Below are 17,048 nucleotides of genomic sequence, written 5' to 3'. Positions count from 1 at the left end.
AGGTGGTGTTCATTAAATATTTTTATGTTGCTGAAGAAGAGGCTGCAGGACTGAGTCTAGAAAAATTGAAAGGAGGTTGAAGTAGTGATCCACGGGCGGAGACTATTGGATGACCCGGTGGAGGCACACCCTCCTTATGCACCTTAAAGTCCAAATGGACTATGCACCTTAGAGTCCAAATGGACTATGAGCAGCATCAAGTCTATCGCTGGCTCACTGGAAGAAATCCTGACACCAATAGACGACCATTTTTTCGTAGACAACATCACAAACATGGGATGGACATAGATTCATCACAAGGTGTGACCAGCTCAGATTCTGATCATAGAGGTGCCAGTAGCTCCAATACGGCAGCCCCTTTAGGCATGGCTACACGCAAAACAAAAGGGACAAATCGTGGCGGAAAAAATCCAGTAAAACAGAGGAAATAATTTTTCATTTCTCATCTCACGAGCTCAGCAACAGTGAGAAAAGTTTGCTCTCAAAAGGTTTATCCTTTGTGACTTCTATACCTATGAATGATTTACAGTGGCAAATAGAAAAAATAAGAATTTACTCACCGGTAATTCTATTTCTCGTAGTCCGTAGTGGATGCTGGGACTCCGTAAGGACCATGGGGAATAGCAGCTCCGCAGGAGACTGGGCACAACTATAAAGAAAGCTTTAGGTCTAACTGGTGTGCACTGGCTCCTCCCACTATGACCCTCCTCCAGACTTCAGTTAGGATACTGTGCCCGGAAGAACTGACACAATAAGGAAGGATTTTGAATCCCGGGTAAGACTCATATCAGCCACACCAATCACACCGTATAACTCGTGATACAATACCCAGTTAACAGTATGATAACAACTGAGCCTCTCAACAGATGGCTCAACAATAACCCTTTAGTTAAGCAATAACTATGTACAAGTATTGCAGACAATCCGCACTTGGGATGGGCGCCCAGCATCCACTATGGACTACGAGAAATAGAATTACCGGTGAGTAAATTCTTATTTTCTCTGACGTCCTAAGTGGATGCTGGGACTCCGTAAGGACCATGGGGATTATACCAAAGCTCCCAAACGGGCGGGAGAGTGCGGATGACTCTGCAGCACCGAATGAGCAAACTCTAGGTCCTCCTCAGCCAGGGTGTCAAACTTGTAGAATTTAGCAAACGTGTTTGACCCCGACCAAGTAGCTGCTCGGCAAAGTTGAAGAGCCGAGACCCCTCGGGCAGCCGCCCAAGAAGAGCCCACCTTCCTCGTGGAATGGGCTTTCACTGATTTAGGATGCGGCAGTCCAGCCGCAGAATGTGCAAGCTGAATCGTACTACAGATCCAGCGAGCAATAGTCTGCTTTGAAGCAGGTGCACCCAACTTATTGGGCGCATACAGGATAAAGAGCAAGTCAGTCTTTCTGACTCCAGCTGTCCTGGAAACATAGATTTTCAGGGCCCTGACTACGTCCAACAACTTGGAAGCCTCCAAGTCTTTTGTAGCCGCAGGCACCACGATAGGTTGGTTCAGATGAAAAGCTGATACCACTTTAGGGAGAAACTGGGGACGAGTCCTCAATTCTGCCCTATCCATATGGAAAATCAGATAAGGGCTTTTACATGACAAAGCCGCCAATTCTGATACACGCCTGGCCGAAGCCAAGGCCAACAACATGACCACTTTCCACGTGAGATATTTCAAATCCACGGTTTTCAGTGGCTCAAACCAATGTGACTTTAGGAAATCCAACACCACGTTGAGATCCCAAGGTGCCACTGGAGGCACAAAAGGGGGCTGAATATGCAGCACTCCCTTAACAAAAGTTTGAACTTCAGGTAGTGAAGCCAGTTCTCTCTGGAAGAAAATCGATAGAGCCGAAACCTGGACCTTAATGGACCCCGATTTAAGGCCCATAGTCACCCCTGACTGTAGGAAGTGCAAGAAACGGCCCAGCTGAAATTCCTCCGTTGGGGCCTTCCTGGCCTCACACCACGCAACATATTTTCGCCATATGCGGTGATAATGGTTTGCGGTTACTTCTTTCCTAGCTTTAATCAGCGTAGGAATGACTTCCTCCGGAATGCCCTTTTCCTTCAGGATCCGGTGTTCAACCGCCATGCCGTCAAACGCAGCCGCGGTAAGTCTTGGAACAGACAGGGCCCCTGCTGCAGCAGGTCTTGTCTGAGCGGTAGAGGCCATGGGTCCTCTGAGATCATTTCTTGAAGTTCCGGGTACCAAGCTCTTCTTGGCCAAGCCGGAACAACGAGTATAGTTCTTACTCCTCTTCTCCGTATTATCCTCAGTACCTTTGGTATGAGAGGAAGAGGAGGGAACACATAAACCGACCGGTACACCCACGGTGTCACTAGAGCGTCCACAGCTATCGCCTGCGGGTCTCTTGACCTGGCGCAATACTTTTCTAGCTTTTTGTTTAGGCGGAACGCCATCATGTCCACCTGTGGCCTTTCCCAACGGTTTACAATCAGTTGGAAGACTTCTGGATGAAGTCCCCACTCTCCCGGGTGGAGGTCGTGCCTGCTGAGGAAGTCTGCTTCCCAGTTGTCCCCTCCCGGAATGAACACTGCTGACAGTGCTAACACGTGATTTTCCGCCCATCGGAGAATCCTTGTGGCTTCCGCCATCGCCGTCCTGCTTCTCGTGCCGCCCTGTCGGTTTACATGGGCGACCGCCGTGATGTTGTCTGACTGGATCAGTACTGGCTGGTTTTGAAGCAGGGGTTTTGCCTTAGTTCCAGAATATTTATGTGCAGGGAATTCTCCTGACTTGACCATAGTCCTTGGAAGTTTCTTCCCTGTGTGACTGCCCCCCAGCCTCGAAGGCTGGCATCCGTGGTCACCAGGACCCAGTCCTGTATGCCGAATCTGCGGCCCTCCACAGGGTTATCAGCCGATGCATCTGAAGATGCGATCCGGACCACTTGTCCAACAGGTCCCACTGAAAGGTTCTTGCATGGAACCTGCCGAATGGAATTGCTTCGTAGGAAGCTACCATCTTTCCCAGGATCCGCGTGCAGTGATGCACCGACACCTGTTTTGGTTTTAGGAGGCCTCTGACTAGAGATGACAGCTCCTTGGCCTTCTTCTCCGGGAGAAACACTTTTTTCTGTTCTGTGTCCAGAACCATCCCCAGGAACAGTAGACGTGTCGTAGGGACCAGCTGCGACTTTGGAATGTTTAGTATCCAGCCGTGCTGTTGTAGCACCTCCCGAGATAGTGCTACCCCGACCAACAACTGCTCTCTGGACCTTGCCTTTATCAGGAGATCGTCCAAGTACGGGATAATTAAAACTCCCTTCTTTCGAAGGAGTATCATCATTTCGGCCATTACCTTGGTAAAGACCCTCGGAGCCGTGGATAGACCGAACGGCAACGTCTGGAATTGGTAATGACAATCCTGTACCACAAATCTGAGGTACTCCTGGTGAGGATGGTAAATGGGGACATGCAGGTAAGCATCCTTGATGTCCAGTGATACCATGTAATCCCCCTCGTCCAGGCTTGCAATAACCGCCCTGAGCGATTCCATCTTGAACTTTAATTTTTTTATATGTGTGTTCAAGGATTTCAAATTTAAAATGGGTCTCACCGAACCGTCCGGTTTCGGTACCACAAACATTGTGGAATAGTAACCCCGTCCTTGTTGAAGTAGGGGTACCTTTACTATCACCTGTTGTGAATACAGTTTGTGAATTGCCTGTAACACTGCCTCCCTGCCTGAGGGAGTGGTTGGCAAGGCAGATTTGAGGAAACGGCAGGGGGGAGACGTCTCGAATTCCAGCTTGTACCCCTGAGATATTATCTGAAAAATCCAGGGATCCACCCGTGAGCGAGCCCACTGATTGCTGAAATATTTGAGACGGGCCCCCACCGTACCTGGCTCCGCCTGTGGAGCCCCAGCGTCATGCTGTGGACTTAGAGGAAGCGGGGGAGGACTTTTGCTCCTGGGAACTGGCTGTATGCTGCAGCTTTTTTCCCCTACCTCTGCCTCTGGGCAGAAAGGACGCGCCTTTAACCCGCTTGCCCCTATTGGGCCGAAAGGACTGTACCTGATAATACGGTGCTTTCTTTGGCTGTGAGGGAACATGGGGTAAAAATGTAGACTTCCCAGCTGTTGCTGTGGAAACGAGGTCCGAGAGACCATCCCCGAACAACTCCTCACCCTTATATGGCAGAACTTCCATGTGTCGTTTGGAATCTGCATCTCCTGTCCACTGCCGAGTCCATAACCCTCTCCTGGCAGAAATGGACATTGCACTAATTTTGGATGCCAGCCGGCAAATATCCCTCTGTGCATCCCTCATGTATAAAAGTGCGTCTTTTATATGCTCAACGGTTAGCAATATAGTGTCCCTGTCTATGGTATCTATATTTTCTGACAGGGAATCTGACCATGCAGCTGCAGCACTGCACATCCATGCTGAAGCAATAGCTGGTCTCAGTATAACACCTGTTAGCCTCCTGCTTTCTATCAGCAGATTCCTTCAGGGCGGCCGTATCCGGAGACGGCAGTGCCACCTTCTTTGACAAGCGTGTGAGCGCTTTATCCACTCTAGGTGATGTTTCCCAACGTGACCTATCCTCTGGCGGGAAAGGGTACGCCATTAGTAACCTCTTAGAAATTACCAGCTTCTTATCAGGGGAAGCCCACGCTTCTTCACACACTTCATTTAACTCCTCAGATGGAGGAAAAGCTACTGGTAGTTTTTTCTCTCCAAACATAATACCCTTTTTTGTGGTACCGGGGGTAACATCAGAAATGTGCAACACATTTTTCATTGCCTCAATCATGTAACGTGTGGCCCTACTGGAAGTTACATTAGTCTCGTCGTCGTCGACACTGGAATCAGTATCCGTGTCGACATCTGTGTCTGCCATCTGAGGTAGCGGGCGTTTTAGAGCCCTTGATGGCTTTTGAGACGCCTGGGCAGGCACAGGCTGATAAGCCGGCTGTCCTACATTAGGTATGTCGTCAAACCTTTTATGCAAGGAGTCGACACTGTCGCCTAATTCCTTCCACAGCACCATCCACTCAGGTGTCGACCCCGCAGGGGGTGACATCACATTTACAGGCATCTGCTCCGCCTCCACATAAGCCTCCTCATCAAATATGTCGACACAGCCGTATCGACACACCGCAAACACACAGGGAATGCTCTGACAGAGGACAGGACCCCACAAAGCCCTTTGGGGAGACAGAGAGAGAGTATGCCAGCACACACCAGAGCGCTATATAACACAGGGATCCAACTATAATGAGTGTTTTCCCTTATAGCTGCTTTTTATATATCTATATATATCTATATATCTATATATGTGTGAAACGAGTGAACCAACCGCGCCAATATGCGATCGCCAATCAACACTAGTAGTTAGACCAAAAAAATTATATTAGGTAAGATCAAATAATAAATAGATATATATACACCTATATAATCTCCCTTGAAGGACACTCCCTTGAATTTAATAGGGCGTCTGCTACACCTTAAGAAAAAAGCATTGGTAAAGTGCTTTATGGGTCATGTAAATGGAACGGTGGATAAGGTGTTTCAAAGCGACCAATGATGTCACACAAAATTTGGGAGACCGAAAATATAAAAAATTATTGACAATTTATTACTAAATACACCAGTAAAAGACAGTAGCACCACTAAAATCACAAATAAAAGAGGTTTAAATTTTTTTAGAGCAAACTTAAAAATACAGAGAATTTAACCCTAAAATGTTAAAAAATGGGCAACAGACTGCATAAAATGATGGTATAGACAAGATAAAAAAGAACCATAACACTGCTTAACTTGAGAAGATGGGTTAAGTCTGGTAACACCCAACGCGTTTCGTCCTATCTGGACTTCATCAAGGGGTGATCTATGAGTGGGACAGCTCAGATATATATACCTATACTAATGAGGAAGTAACTGTTACATCATTTCCTGTCAATTAGTGATTCAGAAATGAAGGATACATTTCACATAGCAAAAATAAGGTGCCAGTGCTCCCTCTACATATGCTGAGGAAAAACGCTATGTTAAATACAGTAATTTAATACTTGTAAGGTGTTTTGAAGTCTTTTTCGGGGACTTCCGGTCCGGACTGAGGGTGACATCACTTCCGCCCCTCTTCCGGCGTCCGATGTCTCCCTCTGCGCATGCGCCGGCCCCCAATGCTGGTAATAGAGTCTCCGAGCGCTACTGCGCATGCGCCCGTCTAGTGCAGCCTGATCAGGTGACGCTTGATGTCCATGCTCCGAATTTCAACACACGGCTTTCATTTTCGTGCGCTAATGCGCATGCGCCCGTCTAGTGCAGTCTGATCGGGTGACGTTTGATGTCCCTGCTCCGGATGTCAACAAACGGCGGCCATTTTCTTGTAGTACGAACTGCTAACAGACAATTCTATTGTAAAAAGTCCAATCCCGGCGGCCATTTTTGATGGGGAAATTTCAGATGATTCACAATGGTACTCATAAGCCGGGGATGTGTTTAAAAAAGAAGAAACAGGAAAAAGAGAGTAGTTTTAGTGCTTCAATTACATTGGTGTGGTTATTAATTTTACCTAGTCCATACTTATAAACGTTAGATATGGGTATATTTTATTATGTGCATAAAGCCGATTAAGCTAATGAGCTGAAAAAATGGGGGGAGTGGCCACAATATGTAATGATGATCACTATCCGCATTATACAGTTAGATCGGGAGCGTAATAACCCCATTAGATATAAAAGTGTGTATATTACACCTCATTGTATAGGCGCATATACGCATTTAAACCATGTACATTCCAGTGCGTAGTTTGATCCTTATGTTCAAACAACAGGTTCCCCTGTGTATTCGGCTCATTCAATATAACACGGAGGCTGCACCAGAGCTCCCCATAAAGAATAATTGATTTCAGAGGAGAGGTTTGAAAAATGGAGGTACAGACAGCCTCATATTCCTCTTTCAGAAATACAGCACCCAGTCTTCCATGATGGTCTCCCATCTATATACTGGCTGGGCCCAACACTGCTTGGCTTCCAAGATCAGGCGGAATTGGGCATCTCCAGTGTGGTATGGCTGTAATGATGATATGAACAGAGGTGAAAGGAAGGTACATGGAAGAGGAGAAGAAAAGAAAAATGAAGGAAAAATGAGGAAGGTTGCTCTGGTGACAAAGAGGAGATGTAAAAGCTGGCTTACGTTATAGAAACGGGGCTATTTCATAGCCCTCGTTGAAGCCGTCTGGATGCATAGTGTTCAGTTCGAAAATCCAGTACATCTCCCTTCTAGATAGAAGGTTGGAAAGATCTCCACCTCTCTCTCCAAGCGCAACCAACTCGATACCTTTGAACGTTAGTTCCTCGGGGTCAGATTTGTGGCATAAATGGAAATGTTTCGACACCGCATGTGTCAGGACCTTGTTTTTGATGTTCCTCACGTGTTCCTGAATACGGAGCTTCAAGGGTCTCTTGGTTTTCCCAATATATTTCATTCTGCATGAACACTCCAGCATGTAGATAACCGAGACGGTGTTGCAGTTAATAAATTGTTTAATTGTATAGTCTTTGGTATCGCTGTTATTTTTGAAAGTTCTCCTATTAGGATGCAGATACCGACACACATTGCAGCGACCACATTTGTAGCACCCCACACATTTTGGCATTCTAGAGAGTACTTCCGGGTTTCTCAACATGCTTGGTGCCACAAGGTCTTTGAGATTTTGAGACTTCCTGAATACCACAGATGGTTCTTTTGGGAGATAGTCTTTTAAAATGGGATCCATCAGGAGGACATTCCAATGTTTTTTCAAAGTTCTTTTTATAAGGTGCTCGTGCCTACTGTATGTAGTGATGAACTTCACAGTGTCCTCCTTCTTCTCCCTCGTTTTATAATTTAGGAGGTGTTTTCTCTCAAGTTCCTTTGCTTTAGCGTTAGCTTCTTCCAGTAGATGGTTCGGGTATCCTTTCTCCTTAAATCTTCCAGTGTAGACTTGCAGCTGTTGGTCTCGGTCATCATTATTCTTACAGTTCCTGGTTAGTCTGGTACCAGACTTAACCCATCTTCTCAAGTTAAGCAGTTTTATGGTTCTTTTTTATCTTGTCTATACCATCATTTTATGCAGTCTATGTTGCCCATTTTTTAACATTTTAGGGTTAAATTCTCTGTATTTTTAAGTTTGCTCTAAAAATTTTTAAACATCTTTTATTTGTGATTTTAGTGGTGCTACTGTCTTTTACTGGTGTATTAAGTAATAAATTGTCAATCATTTTTTATATTTTCGGTCTCCCAAATTTTATGTGACATCATTGGTCGCTTTGAAACACCTTATCCACCGTTCCATATATATATATATATATATATATATATATATATATATATATATATATATATATATATATCTATCTCTATCCTGCGCCTAGTGCCCCCCCTCTCTTTTTTACCCTTCTGTAGGTTTCAGACTGCAGGGGAGAGCCAGGGAGCTTCCTTCCAGCGGAGCTGTGAGGGAAAAATGGCGCCAGTGTGCTGAGGGAGATAGCCCCGCCCCTTTTCCGGCGGACCTCTCCCGCTTTTTCTGGAATACTGGCAGGGGTATTTTTACATCTATATAGCCTCTAGGACTATATATGATGTAGATTTGCCAGCCAAGGTGTCATATATTGCCCTCAGGCCCCCCCCCCCCCCCAGCGCCCTGCACCCATAAATGACCGGAGTGTGAGGTGTACATGAGGAGCAATGGCGCACAGCTGCAGTGCTGTGCGCTACCTTGGTGAAGACCGATTTTCCGGACCTCTTCTCGCTTCTGGCTCTGTAAGGGGGAAGGCGGCGCGGCTCCGGGAACGAACACCAAGGTCGGGTCCTGCGGTCGATCCCTCTGGAGCTAATGGTGTCCAGTAGCCTAAGAAGCCCAAACTACCACCTGTTAGGTAGGTTCGCTTCTTCTCCCCTTAGTCCCTCGCTGCAGTGAGTCTGTTGCCAGCAGATCTCACTGTAAAATAAAAAACCTAAATATACTTTCTTTCTAGGAGCTCAGGAGAGCCCCTAGTGTGCATCCAGCTCAGCCGGGCACAAGATTCTAACTGAAGTCTGGAGGAGGGTCATAGTGGGAGGAGCCAGTGCACACCAGTTAGACCTAAAGCTTTCTTTATAGTTGTGCCCAGTCTCCTGCGGAGCCGCTATTCCCCATGGTCCTTACGGAGTCCCAGCATCCACTTAGGACGTCAGAGAAATACAGTTTACAGAGACAATTAAACTCAAGGACTTTTTCTCTAAAACAGAACCTTCCATACAAACAGCAGCAATTCCACCTAAATTGGCGGCCTTGAAATCACGCTCTTCATTTGATCCTCCTTCCGGGAATGCATCGATCAAGACCTATATGCGTCTTTTTGAACGGGACACTAAACAAGCATTTAAGGATGCTCCCAATTTACATCCAAATTTAAGTGTAATGGAGAGACAAGCCCTTAAAAATCTTTCGATGAACAAGGAACTAGTCATCCGCCCTGCTGACAAGGGCGGATGTATAGTTCTTTTAGATCGTATAGATCACATCAAGGAGATTGACCATCAATTGGGGGCAATTGGGGGACAATAATGTCTATATGCGACTGTATAAAGATCCATCAGCTCTATACACTAGGGAGGCTCAGAAATCTGCTCACGATGGCCCTGGACGCGAGATTATTGGACGAATCATGGATGACAATCCTGTTACCAGAAAACCCGATTGTACCAATATTATACATTCTGCCAAAGGTGCATAAGGAGGGTGTGCCTCCACCGGGTCGTCCAATAATCTCCGCCCGTGGATCACTACTTCAACCTCTTTCAATTTTTGTACTCAGTCCTGCAGCCTCTTGTTCAGCAACATAAAAATTATTTAATGGACACCACCTCATTACTTAACAAGTTGGCTCTGCTAGACAATGTCCCCAAACAGGCATGGCTGATATCCTTAGATGTATCAAGTTTATACACCATTATACCGCATTCTGCTGGACTATTAGCTGTTAAACAATTGCTGCTTTCTAAGGGTGAGCTTGACCTGGCCATAATGACATTTTGCTCCTTATGGTAGAATTGATACTTACCAAAAATTTATTTGTTTAATAACACTTATTTTTTGCAAAAACAAGGTTGTGCCATGGGCGCGTCAGTAGCGCCGACATATGCAAATACATATATGTTTTCTGTTGAGGACACATTATTTTTTGAGGATTCATCTATTGCAGCCAAAGTATTTTTTTATACTCGTTACATAGATGACATTTTGTTAATTTGGACAGGTACACAACAGGAATTCACTGATATCATTGGAGCACATAATGTATCATCTGCGCCAGCCAAGCTCTCCTTTGACATGAGCCAAGAAACTATACACCTTTTAAGATCAGTATAGAGAATGGAAAAATATCCACTACTCTATTTACCAAAGAAACTGACAGGAATACCATTTTACAATATCAAAGTAATCATCCTGTCAGTCTAAAACGTGGTCTCCCTTACTCCCAGATGATACGCATTTTGCGTATCAACAGTTGTCGGGAGACTGCGCTCTCAAATTGATGAATTATTAAATTTAGAGAAAGAGGATATTCATCCAAACTATTACAGAATGCTAAAGTGTCAGCATTAGTTCAAGATCGACAATGACTTAAAACGGAAAGACACTACATCAATGGCTCAAACAAGAAATTCCCCTGGGTTAATAAATATACACAATTGTCACCAATAATCAATCGTATATCGAAGAACACTGGCATGTAATTACATCTGACAGGGATCTGCAGTTATCAAATACGAATTTGATGCCCTGTTATTCTAGGTCAAAAAATTTGCGTGATCATTTGGTTAAATCCGACATCTTGTCTACACCAATGCAGGATACAGAAAAGAATTTCCTTAGGAAAACACCAGGGTGCTTCAAATGTTCATGCACCACTTGTAAATTTTTGATTCAAGGTGATTCTTTTAATCATCCACATTCGGGGAAAAAAATACTGTATACAATACCATCTTACATGTGAGAGTTCGTTTGTAATTTACCAAATTATATGCCCGTGGCCTCACTTACATTAGGAAGACAAGACGTAAATTCAAAGAATGGCGGCTCATAGGTCGTCCATTAAGGCTGCGATTGAAAATTGTTATAGCGAGCAACCGGTTGCTCGCCATTTTCTAGAAGCCCGACACAGTCTCCCAAGTCTACGTTATCGCATGGCTCGATCATATCCCACCTCTTAAAAGAGGGGGTGATCGTGATGCGCTTTTAATTAGACGAGAAAATGAATGGATCCATCGATTAGATGTGATTCATCCGAGAGGCCTTAACGAAATACTTACATTATCATGCTACTAAATTATCCCATTTGGGCTAGCACTGAGGTGTAAAATGTTCAGTATATTGGATGTTATGATCTATCTAATGTTTGAACTAATCAATCTCTATTTTATGATAACTAGGCTTGTTATATATAAATATGAGAAAAATGATGTTTATTATATGTACTAATTTCTTTATAGACAATTATGCTCTGTTTATACATTGTTCTCACTATAGAATCGCGAGTCTGCTCTGTTGCTATGGTGATGGTGCTGGTACACAAGTCGGGTGGACGTGCGTCGCGTCAATGAGCGATGACGTCATCTTAACGGGACAACGCCGGGGCTCCGGTGTGGAGAGCGGCATGGTCTTGTTTGCACAGTGTGAGGGGTATATAGATCGGGTAAGTCACACACGTTTTTTATGCTTGTATCCTGAAGACAATCTTAAAATAGAATGAAACGTTGATATTCACATCGTTTGTGTCTCATCATTTATCCTGAGTGCCGCATCTCCTACTGGTTATATTGATTCTTATGAGGGCACCGGGAGCAGCTGACTTTTGTTTTACGGAGTGCCGGTTCCACAACTGTATATATATATATATATATATATATATATATATATATATATATATACACACACACACACAAAATATATATATATATATATATATATATATATATATATATATATATATATATATATATATATATAGTAAAACAAATGGCTTCCTCAACACGTGGTGAGCGCTTCCACTTATTAGCCCTGAAACAAAGTTTATTAAAAGTTTTTTTTACTTTTTTTTTTTTTTTTAAAGGAAGTCCCCACAACCAACTAGCCATCCTTGATAAAGTGCAATCATTGCGTGAAACGTGTAGGATGCGATTGTGGATGTCAACGGACCACTCTGCACATTATTGTACTCAGCCACTTTACCAGTCCACCGCAAGTTTGAGTGATGTCATCAGAAGTAGACCGCTCCAGCCAAGCACCCTGAACCATGCATGGCGGGACAAGTATATGGGAGCAGTATGAAGTTCGGTACTGGTATAGGCCCCAGCCCGCCCACTTCCGATACCAGTACCGGACAGATCAGGTGCGGTGAGTGACAGAACGTTATCAGCTTATATTGGACGGCTGCTGAGACATTTTGTTAAATACAGAATACAACAAAATAATCCTTAATGAAGTTATAAACACATTTAAAAACTATTACTTTTATTCACAGGTGCCATTATAATAGTATTTTCACTAAGGGCTTATTGTATTTGTTTTATACTTAATAAATATATTTGAGCTGCTTTACATACAATCACCCATGCGGGAATTTCTCTTTAATTCTTTAGGTTCACCCGGCCTAAACAATACTGATCCTTGTCAGCATAACATCACATTAATACGTAAGTAACTTAGAAAGTTGAACCAAACACCCCCACCCCTCCCCATCTATGTCTAAAGCCCACCCATATAAATTCTTACTGCACAATGAAGATCGGTGAACCAAGCTTGAGGAATGGATCAGGAAGTGTTTGTAGCAGATACAGGACCTTAAGTAGTAAATTATTTTTAACTACATTCACTAACTTACCCATCCAGGAAAGGGACCTGGAATGCCACGACTGATATTCCAGGCACACATTTTGTAAGCATAAAGGAAATATTGGATACAAAAGTCTGTGTGGAATTCCCATATAGAGAGAGCACAAGATACTTAAGCTGAGTTGGATGCTATGTGAAATGGAGATGAAGACAGGAGGATCGTTGCCATACACAGAGTCATACTTAAAATGAGGGCTATTGACTAAAAAGTATATTCAATTAGTGTTGGATTTTCTCTGACACTTCAGTATTATATTGCGGGCCGTTTCCCCGCTGATTCAGACCATTAATTTTCATCTCACATATGGGCGAAAATCAATGGTCGAAAACGGACCAGTTTTCGAACATGGCGGGGTCGAAAATACATGGAGGAGCAGATATTCCACTCATCTATGTTTTTCAACATTTCGGAATTTGACAGGGCAGAAAACCAGGAACTTCAATTGAATACGGAAGTGTTGAAAAGTGTAGATTATCTCGGAAAGTGCCGTTCTTTCCACATTGTCGAAAATTCCAAAACTAATTGAATATTACCCTTAGAGTAGTTAAGTTTAAAGTTGGAAAGCTCCACAACCTGCTGGAACTCAACTACAAGATTATGAACTGACACTAATGTATTGGACAGTACTGTCTGGAGTCAGTTTATGCCCAGTAGCCTCAACTACCATGCCTATGTTATCTATATTTTTCAAAATGGCACATGCCAAGCCTCCACACAAAGAACAGACAAGTGTAGAGAGAGGACCACCCTGGCGAGTACCACTGGAGATCTGGATCAGGTTCTACAGCACTCAGTTAATTCTAATTGAAGCCAGAGGAGCGGGCAAGGATTGCAGTGATCAAGGAATATGGTCGAAGACCTTGGCAAACATTTGTAGCAAGAATGGGGAAATTACTTCCTTAATAGTCTCATAATAAGCTATTGAAACCCATCAGATTTGGGATTCTGGCGATTTTAAACAGATTTAATGGTCTCCTCCAACTCAGCCAGGGTGAAGAAGGGTATGTCTAGGGCCACCCTTCCAGCCCCCGAGAGGACAGGATATCCTATTTCTTCAAGTAGCCCTGGTTTTGAGATTTTCTCTGCTCAGGGTCAAATCTAAGGCCAGTGCTACACAAGTTAAACAGTTGTTTAATAGGCCTAAAAAGCTGACACTATTGGGGAAATTCAATTGCTGGCTGTTAAGTAAAAAATGCTACGGCGCTGGGTTATTCCCATAGCTGCGTTTTTTTTCTATTCAATTACAGGATAGCAACTTAGAGTCTTTTTATGCACCACCAGAGCAAGTGTTTTTAGGAAGAGTCACCAGGACTTGCTCTGGCACCAACCCTTTCCTGCAAACTAATTAAGCAATTGGAAGTTTCCAATTAGCTTAGTCAGTATTTACTCACCTTCCAAAGCAATGCCTTCTCCTACGGGGGTTGGGATCCGGACTCCTGCAGCAGCGTTAAGTATGTGAGATGTGTGTGTGACCCCCCTCTCCCCTGGAGGCAGCAACTGGGAGAACTACATCTCCCAGCAGCCCCCTGACCAGCGGGAGCCACAAAGACCACCATAGAAATAAGTATCATTTTTTTAATCATGTGATGCAGGGTTTTCGGAACTGAAAACCCTGCAACCACAGATTTTTTCACTGGATACCGCTGGTATCGGGAGTGTGCATAGAAACATGATAAGACCCACTTGGCCCATCTAGTCTGAACCTTTTTTATCCTTTAGGTAATCTCAACCCTTTTTGAACCTTAAATTCTTTGTTAATTCTTTGTAAGGATATTCATATGCCTATCCCAAGCATGTTTAAATTGCTCTACAGTCTTAGCCTCTACCACCTCTGATGGGAGGCCATTCCACTTATCCACTACCCTTTCTGTGAAGTAATTTTTCCTTAAATTTCCCCTGAACCTGCCTCCCTCCAGTTTCAGTATATGTCCTCGTGTCCTATTGCTTCTCTTCCTTTGAAGAATGTTTCCCTCCTGAATTTTGTTAAAACCTTTGGTATATTTGAAAGTTTCTATCATGTCTCCCCTTTCCCTTCTCTCCTCCAAACTATACATGTTAAGATCTTTTAGCCTTTCCGGGTAAGTTTTGTGATGTAGGCCATGCACCATTTTAGTTGCCCTTCTTTGTACACTCTCTAATGTACTTATATCCTTCTGGAGATATGGTCTCCAGAACTGGACACAGTATTCCAGATGAGGCCGTACCAATGACCTATACAGTGGCATTATTACTTCTTTTTCCCCGCTACTGATTCCTCTCCCTATGCAACAAAGTATCTGATTTGCCTTCCTCATCGCTTTGTTACATTGCTTACCTGCCTTTAAGTCACCTGAAATAGTGACTACTAGATCCCTTTCCTCCTCAGTAGTTTCCAATATAATGCCATTAATACTGTATTTAGTCTTTGGATTTTTGAGTCCCCAGTCCATGATTTTACATTGTTTTGCATTAAATTGTAATTGCCATGCTCTTGACCATTCCTGTAGTCTACATAGATAATCAATTTGTTTAACCCCTCCTGGTGTGTCTACACTTAATGTCACCAATAAAGACCTTAAAAAGCACTGGTCCAAGTACAGATTCCTGTGGTACTCCACCTTTCCAAGCATCTGACTTGCCTTTCTCATTGCTTTGTTGCATTGCTTTCCTGCCTTTAAGTCACTTGAAATAGTGACTCCTAAATCCCTTTCCTCCTCAGTAGTTTCCATTATAGTACCCTTGATACTATATTTAGCCTTTGGGTTTTTGAGACCCAAGTGCACGATTTTGCATTTTTTTTGCATTAAACTGTAGTTTCCATGTTCTTGACCATTTCTCAAGCCTAGCTAGGTCATCAATCATTAGTTTTACCCCTCCTGGTGTGTCTACCCTGTTGCATATCTTTGTATCATCTGCAAAAAGGCATACTTTCCCTTCAATACCATTTGCATTGTCACCAACAAAGATATTAAAGAGAACTGGTCAGCGTACAGATCCCTGGGGTACTCCACTGATAAAATTTCCCTCCATAGATTGCACTCCATTTACTACAATGGTCTGTTTCCTATCCTGCAACCAGGTTCTTATCCATTTAAATGTTTTAAAAATCCACCCCCACGCTTTCAAGTTTATTTAGCAGTCTGCGATGTGGGATAGTGTCAAATGCCTTACTAAAGTCTAGCTATGCTACATCTACAGCCTAATAAGATATTAGCATGCATAAACGGGGTATTGATGCTAGGGACGAGAGTATTATACTCCCGTTATATAAATCACTAGTGAGGCCACACCTTGAATACTGTGTACAATTCTGGGCACCGTACTACAAAAAGGATATCCTGGAGCTAGAAAAGGTACAGAGGAGGGCGACCAAACTAATTAAGGGCATGGAGACGATGAAATACAAGGAAAGGCTTGAAAGACTAGGCATGTTTACATTGGAAAAGCGGAGACTAAGAGGGGATATGATCAACATCTACAAATATATAAGGGGACAATACACAGAGCTTGCGCAGGACCTGTTTTTGGTTAGATCAACACAGAGGACTCGTGGACACTCGCTCAGGTTAGAGGAGAGGAGATTCCGCACAATACGGCGTAAAGGCTTTTTCACGGTAAGGACAATACGGGTTTGGAATTCCCTGCCCGAGGGAGTTGTAATGGCGGAATCTGTCAACACCTTTAAGAATGGGTTAGATAAATTCCTAATGGATAAGGATATCCAGGGGTATGGTGCATAGTCATGCATTATAGTTACTATAAATAGGGATAAAATGCAACGGCTCACAGCAGCATCAGTCAGAAATTTTAGTCAAATCATCATGCACAGGAGACCACAAATAGGTTGAACTCGATGGACAATTGTCTTTTTTCAACCTCAGATACTATGTTACAGCTCCCCTTTGATCTATTATTTTCATCACAGAGTCAAAAATGTCAATAAGATTTGTTTGGCACGATCTCCCACCAGTAAATCCATGCTGTTTTGGATCCTGTAAGTTGTTTGAATTAAGATATTCCACAACTCTTTCTTTTAATAGTTTTTCCATTACTTTCCCTACTACTGATGTAAGGCTTACTGGTCTGTAGTTACTTGCTTCTTCCTTGCTTCCGCTTTTGTACAGTGGAACTACATTCGCTCTTTTCCAGTCCTCTGGAATGGCACCTGT

The 17,048-nt window shown here is 43.5% G+C and overlaps 1 protein-coding gene and 1 pseudogene across 1 annotated transcript in view; both read right to left on the bottom strand.

The window, feature by feature from the left end:
- Nucleotides 1-17,048, bottom strand: part of NFATC3 (nuclear factor of activated T cells 3) — a 664,419-nt gene that overhangs the window by 87,632 nt on the left and 559,739 nt on the right. The gene's annotated exons all lie outside the window — the stretch shown is intronic.
- On the bottom strand, nt 6,941-7,059 carry LOC134971436 (5S ribosomal RNA; annotated as a pseudogene).

Source organism: Pseudophryne corroboree, chromosome 11 (assembly GCF_028390025.1).
Source record: "Pseudophryne corroboree isolate aPseCor3 chromosome 11, aPseCor3.hap2, whole genome shotgun sequence".
Lineage (NCBI taxonomy): Eukaryota > Metazoa > Chordata > Amphibia > Anura > Myobatrachidae > Pseudophryne > Pseudophryne corroboree.
Note: the sequence above shows the minus strand (reverse complement) of the source record. Positions and strands in the feature narration are given on the sequence as shown.